The sequence below is a fragment of the Natator depressus genome, chromosome 1 (genome assembly GCF_965152275.1).
Source record: "Natator depressus isolate rNatDep1 chromosome 1, rNatDep2.hap1, whole genome shotgun sequence".
Taxonomy (NCBI): Eukaryota; Metazoa; Chordata; order Testudines; family Cheloniidae; genus Natator; species Natator depressus.
This window is the reverse complement of record NC_134234.1, coordinates 14,041,529-14,054,978: the sequence shown is the minus strand read 5'-3', so window position 1 is coordinate 14,054,978 and position 13,450 is coordinate 14,041,529. Positions and strand designations below refer to the sequence as shown.

The 13,450-nt window shown below is 47.3% G+C and overlaps 1 protein-coding gene across 3 annotated transcripts in view; it reads right to left on the bottom strand.

Annotated features, from left to right (window-relative positions):
* Positions 1–13,208, bottom strand: part of GDPD5 (glycerophosphodiester phosphodiesterase domain containing 5) — a 337,315-nt gene extending 324,107 nt beyond the window's left edge. For 2 of the 3 annotated variants that reach the window (XM_074955119.1, XM_074955130.1), the window contains exon 1: positions 13,080–13,202. The gene's annotated coding sequence lies outside the window, so the exon portion shown is untranslated. Of the gene's footprint in view, positions 1–13,079 lie in introns of all 3 variants that reach the window. The other variant, XM_074955111.1, reaches the window with a different exon arrangement.
* Positions 13,209–13,450: the final 242 nt, after the last annotated feature.

Genomic DNA, 13,450 nt, shown 5'->3' with positions numbered 1-13,450 from the left:
GAAGTGTAAGGTTATGCATTTAGGGATTAACAACAAGAATTTTAGTTATAAGCTGGGGACGCATCAATTAGAAGTAACAGAGGAGGAGAAGGACCTTGGAGTATTGGTTGATCACAGGATGACTATGAGTCGCCAATGTGATATGCCTGTGAAAAAAAGCAAATGACAGGTTTCAGAGTAGCAGCCGTGTTAGTCTGTATTCGCAAAAAGAAAAGGAGTACTTGTGGCACCTTAGAGAATAACCAATTTATTGAGCATAAGCTTTCGCTCAAGGTGCCAAAAAAGCTAATGCGGTCTTGGGATGCATCAGGCGAGGTATTTCCAGTAGAGATAAGGAGGTGTTAGTACCGTTATACAAGGCACTGGTGAGACCTCATCTGGAATAGCGTGGGCAGTTCTGGTCTCCCATGTTTAAGAAGGATGAATTCAAACTGGAACAGGTACAGAGAAGGGCTACTAGGATGATCCGAGGAATGGAAAACCTGTCTTATGAAAGGAGACTCAAGGAGCTTGGCTTGTTTAGCCTAACCAAAAGAAGGTTGAGGGGAGATATGATTGCTCTCTATAAATATGTAAGGGGACTATTGTCCCCTTACTAACAGTCAGTGGGGGTGTTTTGTTGGCTAGCTCCCAGTACTAAAAGGGGAAGGGTCTATGGGAAATCAGGACCCTGAGACTGATAGTCCCCGGGAACAATGGGGAGAGGCCAATGCTCCAGGTCAGCCTGAATGACAGGGCAGGCAAGCTAATCAGGGAGTCAGAAGGCCAGGGAAGTCCCGTCCTCCGTGTGAGCTGGATTTGCCTGGGTCAGACAGAGTGGGGCCGAGCTAAGGAGAAAGCAGGGGCTCAAGCTGCGCTGGGGAGCAGAGCTGGGCCAGATCCAGAGAGAGCAGACCCTGTCCTGGGAGCAGAGCTGCAGCAACCAGAGCCAGAGGGGCCAGAGAAGCAGCCCAGGAAGCAGGTCAGTGCTGGGAGCAGAGTCACAGAAGCAGCCTGCAGAGCAGACCTGTCCTGGGAGCAGAGCTGCAGCAACCCGAGCCAGAGGGGCCAACGAAGCAGCCCAGGGAGCTGGACGCAGAGCAGCAGTACTGAGACAGAGTGGTGGAGCTGGGGCTGGAGCAGTCCGGAGCTGGGTGCGGTGAGCAGCTGGGGAGAGCGAGGGGGACCCTGGGCAGCAGGCCCAGCACAGGGAGACTCCTCAGCCAAGAGGCTCTGCAGGCCAGGCTTGGATCATAACCCCGACAGGGCGGGGGCGACATTGGGCAGAAGGGTCCTACCACTTAGAGCCTGAGAGCGTGTGGCCACCACCAGAGCAAGTGTCCAACCCACAGCATCCCTGCAGCCCAGCCAGGGCCTGAGAAGGCAGCCTGGGACTTACAAGGAACAGACTGTGAACTGCCCTGACATTCCAGAGACACTGTGATGTTCCCTGCCACAGAGCGGGGTGATGTGTTTCCTTTAACCTTTCCCATTTTTCCTTATTCTTTTTAAAATTAACTGTTGATTAAATAACTTGCATTTGCTTTAACTTGTATGTAATGGTCAGTGGGTCAGAGAAGTGCCCAGTGCAGAGAGAGTACCCCGGAGTGGGGATACCCTAGCCCCTGTCCTAGGTGACCGCAGCAGGGTTGGGGGTCGAGCCCCCCAGGAATCCTGGGCCCAGCCTTGTTGGGGTTACGAGGACTCCGCCAGACAGGAGAGTGGAAGGGGAGTCCTCAAGGGCAGGGAGGCCACTGGGTAAAGGAAGTGGGAGCGAGGACTCAGATCCTTTCGCTAGCCCACTTCACCGGAGTAGTGCAGAAGCCAGGAAAGTTCCCCACAATAGTAGGACTATTCCCCCGCTTACAAATAAATCAGAGGGATAAATACCGGAGAGGGAGAGGAATTATTTACACTCAGTATCAATATGGACACAAGAACAAATGGATATAAACTGGCCACCAGGAAGTTTAGTCTTGAAATTAGATGAAGGTTTCTAACCATCAGAGGAGCAAAGTTCTGGAATAGCCTTCCAAGGGAAGCAGTGGAGGCAAAAGACCTATCTGGCTTTAAGATTAAACTCGATAAATTATGGAGGAGATGGTATGATGGCATAACATGATTTTGGCAATTAATTGATCTTTAAATATTCATGGTAAATAGGCCCAATGGCCTGTGATGGGATGTTAGATGGGGTGGGATCCAAGTTACTACAGAGAATTCTTTCCTTGGTATCTAGCTGGTGAATCTTGCCCATATGCTCAGGGTTCAGCTGATCGCCATATTGGGGTCAAGAAGGAATTTTTCTTCAGGGCAGATTGGAAGAGGCACTGGGGGTTTTTCACCTTCCTCTGTAGCACGGGGCACAGGTCACTTGCTGGAGGATTCCCTACACCTTGAAGTCTTTAAACCATGGTTTGAGGACTTCAATAGCTCAGACATAGGTGAGAGGTTTATCGCAGGAGTGGGTGGGTGAGATTCTGTGGCCTGCATTGTGCAGGAGGTCAGACTACATGATCATAATGGTCCCTTCTGACCTTAATATCTATGAATCTATGACATGTGCTACTAACAGCAGGGTGGCTAATGGCAACGAGGATATGGAAGTAGAAATTACCACATCCAAGGTGGAAGCCAAACTCAAACTGCTTAATCAGACTAAATCGGGGGGCCTGGATAATCTCCATCCAAGAATATTCAAGGAACTGGCATATGAAATTGCAAGCCCAGTAGCAAGGATTTTTAATGAATTTGTAAACTCGAGGGTCGTACCTTATGACTGGAGAATTGCTAATATAGTTCCTATTTTAAGAGGGTAGGGAGGGGAAATGATCCAGGAAACTACTGTTAGTTTGACCTCAATTGTATGCAAGGTCTTGGAACAAATTTTGAAAGAGCAAGTGGTTAAGGACATAGCAGGTGAACGGTAATTGGGATAATACAACATGGTTTTATAAAACATAGATCGTGCCAGACCAAACTGATCTCCTTCTTTGAGAAGATAACTGATTTTTTAGACAAAGGAAATGCAGTAGATCTGATCTACCTGGATTTCAGTAAGGCTTTTGATGCAGTTCCACATGGGAAATGATTAATTAAATTGGACAAGATGAGGATTAATATGAGAACTGAAAGGTGGATAAGGAACTGGTTAAAGGGGCGACTACAATGGATCATACTAAAAGGTGACTATCAGGCTGGAGGGAGGTTACTAGTGGAGTTCCTCAGGGACTGGTCTTGGGACCAATCTTAGTTAACATTTTTATTAATGACTTTGGCACAAAAAGTGAGTGTGCGCTAATAAAATTTGCGGATGACACAAAGTTGGGAGGTATTGCCAATATGGAGGAGGACCAGAATATCATACAAGAAGATCTGGATGACCTTGTAAACTGGAGTAATAGAAATGGGAAGATATTTAATAGTGCAAAGTGCGAGGTCATGAATTGAGGGACCAAAAAGACAACTTTTTGCTATAAACTGGGGATTTATCATTTGGAAGCAACAGAGGAGGAAAAGACCTAGGTGTAGGCTCGAAATTAGATGAAGGTTTCTAACCACCAGAAGAATGAAGTTCTGAAACAGCCTTGCAAGAGGAGCAGCAGGGGCAAAAAAACCTAACTGGCTTCAAGTCTGAGCTTGATCAGTTTATGGAGGGGATGGTACGATGGGGCTGCCTACAATGGCACGTGGCCTCTCGGCAACTGCCCGTACCAAAAATCCTCAACTGCTAGGGATGGCGCACTATATGGCGAGAGCACTGAGTTACTACAGATAATTCTTTCCCAGGTGAATGGCTGATGGGTCTTGCCCACATGCTCAAAGTCTAACTGATCACCCTATTTGGGGTCAGACACCAGGTATCCAGGTGCTACTCTGTGGCCTTGTTTCACAGTTCTCTGGATAACTGGGTTTGGGAGGGGCTGAAAGAAAAGTAGTGATCTTCTCAGAGTGAGAGCATGGTGTGTGGAGGGAGAGAGAGAGAAGAAGAGAGGGAAGAGGAGGGCAGGGGGGTATAATTCCAAAATTTGTCAGACAATTACTAAATAGGAGACAGATTTGTAAAACTAGTCCCTTGGGGAAAATCCATGGTTAGTACCCACCCAGCTGCTAGTAGTAGAGATCTGAGCTTCCCACTAATACCCCTGGGCCTTGATGGAGGCCCCCACCCCATCCCTTTCCTGGCAATCCCCTTAATGTCACCATCTTAGCTTCCCAAGTGTGGGACAGACTAATTTTCCTACATCAGGTTTAAGGCAGAGCCATTAACAGCCCATTAAAGGACAACTGTGTCACATTTAAACAGATATTACAATGCTTAAAGCTCCGTCAATGTTCTTTAGGGTCACACACACAGAAAAGCGCAGGTTTTCCATCTCTCTGTGGAAAGTGCAAAGCACAGTCATTCTTGTTCCTGCAGGCTCAGCAGGTTCCAGCCAGGCAGGGCAATGATTCCTAACACAAAATCCCTGCACAAATCTACAGAAATGGGGGATGCACAGGTTTGGCTGAGACAGGCTGACAGTCCCCCATATAATCATCCCCCACCACCAAAGCACCTATGCCCCCAAGCAGTGGGAGTGATTTTTCAGTGACTGTATTAAATTTAAGGCTACATTTAACCCAAACTGACATGCTCTGTTAACAAAGGTCTCCATGGTACTTTAAATATAATCTTCACACACCATCCCTTAAAAAGGTGGGCAAGTTATCCCTGACAGAAGGGTAAAAAGAGGGGGGAGGGTCAGAATTTTTAGAAGTAGCCACTGATTTCTGATGCCCTAATGCAAGTCATCTTGTGCCTAATTTTCAACAGTTCTAGGGCCCCCACAGCACCCACTGACTTCAGTTGGAGTTAAGTGCTGAGCACCTCTTTCAAAAAAAAAGAAAAAATCAGATCCTCAAGTGTCTCAGGTCGAGTCTTCAAAAATAGTGACACTCAAAATTCAGGGATTAGTGGCTTGCTTAACTTCACAGGGTGATTCAGGTGGGTGGCAGAGTCAGGATTAGAATTCTGGCCCCAGCCCTGAGTTCAAACAGCTAGAGCATGGTGCTTTTGCACGGGCCCTCAAACTTACATTTATAGAAATGCTAAAGAGTGCACTTCTTCTTGCACTCAGGGCTTTAGTTGTACTTGTCGCATTCTCTGTACTTTTCAGGGACAGCTGCTGCATGGATATAGTGCCACAGGCTTTGGAGACTTAATTTTTCTATGCACAGCAAGAGTTATCTTCCTGGGTACCCACACAAGTTTGTGTTTAGCCAACAAGCATCCATGCAGCATTGGTGCTATGCATGATCTTGTGATGTACCGAGAAGCAATTTGCTTTCAGGTAATTTAATGTAAAAGACACGTTTACACCCAGCATGTTAATATTTGAACACACAAAGCTGTCTTACCTGTAGTCAGTTAGAAGGATGTCATTGAATCATAACTCTAAAAGAAAAAGCTTTAACCCAGATCTGAGTAAGGCAGCACCTACACCTTGAGAAGGTAACCCAAGTTAGCCAATACCTTGACATATGACAGGGTCCAAAAGAGAACCTCTGTCCAAAATTTTCAAACCTAGTAGTGCCTAAAGTTAGGCTGGAAACTGGAAGCGTTCAGCACCTTTTTAAGATGAGACCATTTCTGTTTCGGGTGCCTAAATGTGACTTCAGGAGCCTCACTTCAGGCATGCAGATTTGAAGACTTTGGCCTCTGGCACTAGGTTTCACAAAGGTTACGTGTAGATGCACCTCTACCTATGTGAAGCACCATGGATCTTGTGTCACAGCTGATTCAGTTGTCGGGTTTAAGTCTCATCCAAAAGAGATGCAAATTATCAGTGAATAGATTGATATGAAATTCCAACACTTGCCTACAAAAGGTAATCACCCTCATGCCGGGCAACTGCTTCTGAAACCTCACTGACTTGACACCTTAAAGAAACTTCTCTCCAGGCAGGGCTTCCCTCTAGATTAAAGCATGAAAGCGGAGACAGAGAAGAGACCATGATTTCGGAGGATGTCCCCCTCCCCCGTACCCTCTTGTCACCAGAAACATATCCAATCTTTATCTTTCAGAAGAAAGCATAGATCAAAGCATCGGATAAGCCCATTATAATGTTTACACATGAACAACTGGGGCATGCAGGAAATATTTTAAAGCAGACAGAAGAAAGTTTTGATGGATGGATGAGCAATACAAATCCTTTGTACTTCTGTATCTCCTTCCATCCAAGTGTCCCAAAATGCTTTACAAGACATTAAACCCCACAACGCTTCTAAGTATTATATCCCCATTTCTCAGATTGGAAAATGGAGAAAAGGGTATATGGGTAAAAAGAAAGTGGGGCCATAGGTTCTCAGGACCTGGGGGGCGGGGTGGGAAGGGAAGAGGGGTATCGAGTAACATCCACAGTTAGGGCCAGTCTTTCAAAAGTAGCCTCTAACTGACTTGTGCAAAGTTATGCTGCAAGTCTGTGTCAGAACTGAGACTAGAACCTGCTCTTAGGTTCTTAAGTTACGCTTTGCTCATTAATTGTAGTAACCAAACATACAGATCTCCTTGTTCCTTGTCTTTTAACCAGAAGATTTGCCTTCTCTTGCAGTTTCATAGTATACACCACCACAGCTGCCATTATTTCAGACTCAGGCAGTTTTAGATCAGTGAGTGTGTTAGTGATCACACAGATTAATAAATATAAAAGTGGCCTGAGACCTAATCTAATAGAGTGCCTCATGGTAGCACTTGGAAATTGGAACACACAGAAATCCCATCTGGTTAATTTAAAAACACAGACACTTTAGAAGAGGCCACTGCTCCTAAAGGAAAATGTAGCCTTCACGTATGTGCTGTTTATGCCTGATGCATTCCCACATGTCATTCAGGAACATATGCAAAACCCACCGATTGAAAAGCAGCATTACAGAGCCCTCCTGCACTGTGTGTCACACCTGGGACCATAAAGAAAAAGGCTATTTGAATTTCTGCTTTGATTTCTTGGGGGGAACGGGGGGGGGACACGACACGCTGTGGCACAGTTGCAATATTTATAAGTGCTCGGTGCCAGTAGCACATGCCCAGAGTGTAAGGTTTTGCAAAGAGAAATAATAGCAGTGTTTTTCATTTTAAGTCAGAGTTTGTTTTTAAAACATGTTCTCCTACCTCGAAGGTCACACATCGCATCATCCTAACAGTAGAGCAGGGAGGGCCAACCTGAGCCCGAGAAGGAGCCAGAATTTACCAATGTACATTGGCAAAGAACCACAGTAATACGTCAGCAGCCCCCCCCGCCCCCATCAGCTACCCCCACCCCGCTCCCAGTGCCTCCTGCTCACCGGCAGCCCCGCCGATCAGCACCTCCCGATCAGCTGTTTCGTGGCATGCAGGAGGCTCGGAGGGGGAAGAACGAGGGTATAGCAGGCTCAGGGGAGGAGGCGGGAAGAGGTGGAGTGGGGGCAGGGCCTGTGGCAGAGCCAGGGGTCGGGCAGTGAGCATCTCTCGGCACAATGGAAAGTTAGTGCCTGTAGCTCCAGCCCCAGAGTCGGTTCCTGTACAAGGAGCCACATATTAACTTCTGAAGAGCCGCACGTGGCTCCGGAGCCCCAGGTTGGCCACCCCTGCAATAGAGTCGGAAAGTGAAATTGACCAGTTAGCATCACCAGACCAGAGCAACAAAATAGCAAATAGTAAACAAACAGTACAAGTGGAGAAGAGTACAGTAGATCAGAGAGTTATTTCAGCTGAAATAACCTAGACCCCAACCAAGCAATCCTGCAGAACCCCGTGCCCCAATGGAAGCCCCATGGGGTAACTTGCAGGATCAGTGCCTTGAAGTGTAAATAATAGATAGGGCTTTCATATATAAACCATGATTGCACAGAATCATTTCCAAGCAAGCACTTGCTATTTCTAAATAAGAGAAGAGCTTTTAGTGAGGCTCTGCATGGCTGCAGGGGTCTGGCAGCACAGAGCTCACTGCGGGACTGATGCCTAGATTTGTGGTCTGTCACCGGTACCACTTCCACAAAAACAGAGGGCAGAAGTGGAGAGGGTTGGGGATCCTTTTTTCCCTTCCTCAGCCACTTTACACATTTCACAATATAAATATATATGATACCCTTATAGACTTGATCCTGAAAAGCTGCCAAGCACCCTCAACTCCCATCAAATTCAATGAAACAAGGCGGGTGAGGCAATCTCTCTTATTGAGTCAACTACTGTTGGTGAGAGAGACAAGCTCTTGAGGTCTTACCAACAGAAGTTGGTCTAATAAAAGATATTCTCTCACTCACCTTGTCTCTAATATCCTGGGACCAACATGGCTGTGGCTACAATTGAGCAGTTAGCACCCAAATGTCAGGTGCCCCCAAAGTTAAGCAAGAGATTATTTGCAGATTTTTCACGTACACAAGCGGAGGGGAGGGTGGAAGATTCACCCTTACACAGAATCATCCTTATACACAATGTAATTGAAGTCTGAGCGGACAAAGCAGACAAAACTAAAGCAACCGCCAGGTACCTCTTCAATCGTGTATTGATTAAGTACAATGCGTTCCGAGATAAACCTTAGTGTGGAAAGGTTTACGGTTGCCTCCACAAGCAATTCAAGAGAAACCTAGTTTGAAGATCTTCAAAAGAGCACATTTATCTTGAAAGTCTTTCTTGGCAGGAACATTACAAAAATATTTTAAACTACATATTAAAGAGATAAGGTGGCTTATGTTTTACAGTATCAAGCAACGAGAGGATATTAGTCCAAACAAATCACAAGGCAGCGGTTCAGAATGGTGTGGGAGAGGGAGGGAATTGAGAGAAAGTGGCTTAAAAAAAAAAAGAACACAACAAAACCAGATATCAAGATTGTTTAGGGTTTTATTAAACAATCGTTTTCTCCAGTCACTGTTTAACAATCTCCTGTTACTACAGACAACCATTTAGAATTCCCTTACAAACTCTTCCCCCGCTTTACACACACACACCCCCTTCTTTACATGCTCGGTACCATCCATGTGTACGTGGTACTGTACAAAAGAAATAGACAAGGACCCTGTCTGGAAGGGAGTGTGCTTGGAGCAGGGGACTGGGAACCAGATATGCCGGGTTCCATTCTTTGTGGTCTCTAGTTCACAATGCGACCTTGAGAAGGTCAATGAATTTCAGTTCTGTCTCTTACCTCCCCTGTAAAAATGGAGATTCTCTAATAGGCTTAATGTTAGCAAGATGAAAGGTGCTATGGAACAGAGTATTAGCATTTTAAATGAACCAGCTGGTTTTTGTAGCACTGTCCTCTTCTGACCAGAATCAAAGAGCTCAACTTTGGGCATAGTCCCTATACTGTTAACCTCTACTGAGGTTTTCCTCTTACTCCTCAGCTTTTGAAGCAGGAGAATCAGAGTTCAATCCTTGCAGATATCAGATAATTTAGTGTGGCTGTGGCATGCAATATAGTGACAACACTGAAATCCCAGGTGACCACAGATTTGTTCCATCATTAACAAATGATGGATTGTTCCTGCCAGCGAGCATTAGTTTTAAAGCTACAGTATGTACATACATAACCAACGAAGCATTGGTTCGGAAACATAAGAGTGTCCACAAAGAGTTACATGGAGATTGTAAATCAGTGCAGGGAGAGGAAGAGCCATGTACTTGTTTTGGAGCTGCAATACAGTATTGCAGCAGAGCCTCTTGAAGGAGAAATATGAGCAGTGTCTGACAAGCCTCTAATAAATCTTCTCAGTTAATCACACTATCTTTTGGATAATGAGTTACAAAAAAAAGGGCTAGTTATTAAAACCCTTTTGGAGGGGATAATGGTTTCTCTAACTACATTTAGCATCAAACTGAATTTCAATCCACACCTTGCCCAGATGTGCCATGCTGGATCTCCACTGTTGGAGAGAAAGACAGGATTTTTGAGGGCGGGGGGGGGGGGGCAGATAAAGATGGATAAAGGAATCATTCAGAGTCTGGTTAACATCCCCAGCAGGCGCACCTGCTGCATAAAAGGCCACACTTCAAGCAACAACGGGCACCTACCTGACACAACAAGACACTTGCTAATGGGAATCTTACCTTGTTCAGTGTTACCCTGGAAGTTAAGATAATGATGGGATAACCAAATCCACACAATAGTACACGTTAGACAAAAAACTAGGACAATTGTAGCACACAGTTATTTATAGAGGATGGTAACATGCATGGCACTTTCTATAAAGTGAAAGAAACAAATAATCCTTGGCCCACAGAGGAGATGCAAGATATCACATCTAATCATAGTCTTCCTGGTCCAAAGGAAGAATTTCCCCTATAAATTAAAAGCTTTGAAGTTAGTTTCAAAGAGCTAGCTGCTGAAATCGACAGACACCAAATAAAATGTATTGGCCCAGAATTCATTTAATTTGTGCTTCTGCTGTGAATGGCAGTGGACAAATCCTGGTCATTTTGCTTTTTTTACACACAAAGAACCTTTTCTTTTAAAGAAGTGTTTTGCACAGCTTGAAGGAGACACCCACTCTAAAATTAACTGCCTTACAACTGATCTGCTATGCGCATTTAAGGAGTGGCTTCTGATTTATAAAGTGGCTTTTTACAGTTGAATTACTACTGTTTGATTATCAGTTTGAAGCAGACTTCAAGGCTTGACAGTGCAAGTGAAAAATATGGTAAAAATAGCAACCTCTTCCCAAATTGTGGAACGACCACGATGAAAGTAGGCAATGGCTAGATGGTGTGTTAATGGATTGTGTTATATATGAACAGATGACCAATATACCCAACAATTCAAATGGAAGGCAACTGAATATACACCAAATCTGCCAATAACTAGACACTCTAGATGTTAATTGGTAGGTATGCTATCTACAGACCAGTAATTTAGGTAGTGGTGAATCTAAACCACAAAGCAAGGTAGAATCAGCCCACTTATTCTGATAAAGACAATGTTTACTCCTATCCCAAACAGGTCTTTAAAATAAAACAGCCCGATTTGCAGGTTTTTTGGACACAGTGCTGTCTACATCGTCTAGAGCAGGGGTGGCCAATCTGTGACTCCGGAGCCACATGCGGCTCTTCAGAAGTTAATATGCGGCTCCTTGTACAGGCACCGACTCCGGGGCTGGAGCTACAGGCACCAACTTTCCAAGGTGCCAAGGGGTGCTCACTGATTGACCCCTGGCTCTGCCACAGGCCCTGCCCCCACTTCACCCCTTCTTGCCCCCTCCCCTGAGCCTGCCCTGCCCTCGCTCCTCCCCCCTAGAGCCTCCTGCATGCCACAAAACAGCTGATTAGGAGGTGCAGGGAGGGAAGGGGGGAAGCTGATGGGGGGCTGCTGATGTATTACTGTGGCTCTTTGGCAATGTACATTGGTAAATTCTGGCTCCTTCTCAGGCTCAGGTTGGCCACCCCTGGTTGAGAGTGTGACCACAGAGTAAAATGCACTGGTCTAACCATGTAAATGCATGGTGGAACTTTCTAATGTAGACAACCCATTATAGAGAACTATTCTGTGAGCTCCCATTATTCGTTTGTAGAGCTATCAATCAAAAGCCAGTACAAACAGAATCAGAACTAATCTTTAAAGTTTCACACCCAGCATCTTACTGCCTAACAGTGTGCACCTTTCAGAGCATTTCAGATTACATCCATATTTCCTTTCCTCCCCTTCTCCACCAGAAAAAGCACACAAGCAGACAGGATATGTATGAGTGATTACAAATCAAGTTATTTGCTGTATGATTCTTCTTCTCTTAAAGATAGGAAGCGTTGCAAAATCTGAAGAGGACAGATTTCCAGGATTGAAGAATCCTGCTTTGCCATCTGGTCCAAGACATCTGAATCTCTGTAGTTTTAATGCCAGAAAGCGATAAGGCAAACAGTTTTCAATGCCTGGAAGTCTATTCACCAAGAAGTACAGAGGGATTGCAGAGGGAAGGGAGTGTAAATAAAACAAATATTCTCCAAGCATGTATCATTCCATCCCAAGCCCCTTCATTTATTCTTGCTTCACTCCCTTTCAGAATTTCCCCCTTTTCTGGTGTTTTCTTTGCAAAGAAGGCAAAAGGCCATGGATTCTCCTGCACATTTCCCCCCTAGCAATATAAATAAAGAATAAAGAAGATTTAATAAAAAACAAAGCTAACCCCCTGGAAGGTGTCACCAGGCAGAGACATGCTGTTAGACTTATTAAGACACTAGGGGAGGTTTCTAATTGTCTGCATTGACCCAGGGTGTTCCTCCTGACTAAACTAATGAGGCTGCATTAATCTACCTCAGGCTTGCGGATTTTGCTGGCTCAGGATTTCAAGACACGAGATAACCCCCTATCCTGAAAAATACCACACACGGCTCCAGAGGGTGCTAGGGCAGTGCAGATGCTGTCAGTCCGATAGCACTTTTGCTGTGAACACACACTCATACCTAACACGGTGTTAAAAACAAAGCCGGATGCAACCCAGATGAAATCTAACGATGACAATCTGCTGCCTTACATACCCCGGCACCCGTGTGAGCAATCCTATAACCCCCACCCTGGGTGCCCCCTCTCCAGTTGTGCCTCTGGCATCCACCCTCATTAGGATTTACACAAGCCCCCCGTGTCCAGCACCTCCATAGCATCCCGCGTGGACAAGAGGCACAGCCCCAAACTTTGGGGCGGCAGAGAGCAAGGTGGGAGGGCGACTGTCATGCCAGGGACCCCCCCCCATCCTACTGCCACCCGAATAGGGCAGAGAGAGCCACCGCCACCCCTCTGCATGGGAGAGCCAGCTGCCAAGCCCACGGGGCTTGCAGCCCATCTCGCTGGTCCCTGATTAAGGGGAGGTGCACAAGCGCCCCATCCAGGGGAGACGCCTCCAAAAACACCTGCCCCCCCCAAGGGGAATCTCTCCGCCCCCGTCCCCAGCCCAGCTCCCCAGAGAGCGGCCGGGGTCGGGGAGAGGACGCCGGGGTAGGAGAGCGACCCGGCCGCTGGGAAAGGGGGTCACACGCCCCGATGCATCCCTTGCGGCGTGTGAGGTGGGGGGGTCCCGCACCGCCCCCCGACCCCGCAGGCTGGCTGCTCCCCGTCCTGTCCCCCGGCGCGGCTCCCTTCGCGGCGGGCGGCGGCGCTTACCTGGGGAAGCCACCAGCTCCGAGCCACTCCCGGCAACTTCCCGCGGCCGGGCGCCTGCTCCCGGCGAGGAGTCCCCCCGGGGCCGCCCCACCTCGCCCGGCTCCTCCGGGGACTCGGAGCCGCGCAGAGCGGGGGACCTGCCGCTTCCTCCCCGGCGCCGGGGCGCTGCGATCGGCGCCTCTCCGTGAGCGGGCCGGCGGGGGAGGCGAGCCGGGCGCGGGGCCGGAGCGGCGGCAGAGCCCGCGGGGGGGGGAGGAGGAGGAGGAGGAGGAAGCCTGCAGCCGGCCGGCTCCGCTCGCTCAGCGCCCCCGCGGCCCGCGCAGCCTCCCGCTGTCACCCCTGGCCGGCAGCCGCGGAGTACAGCGGCAGCG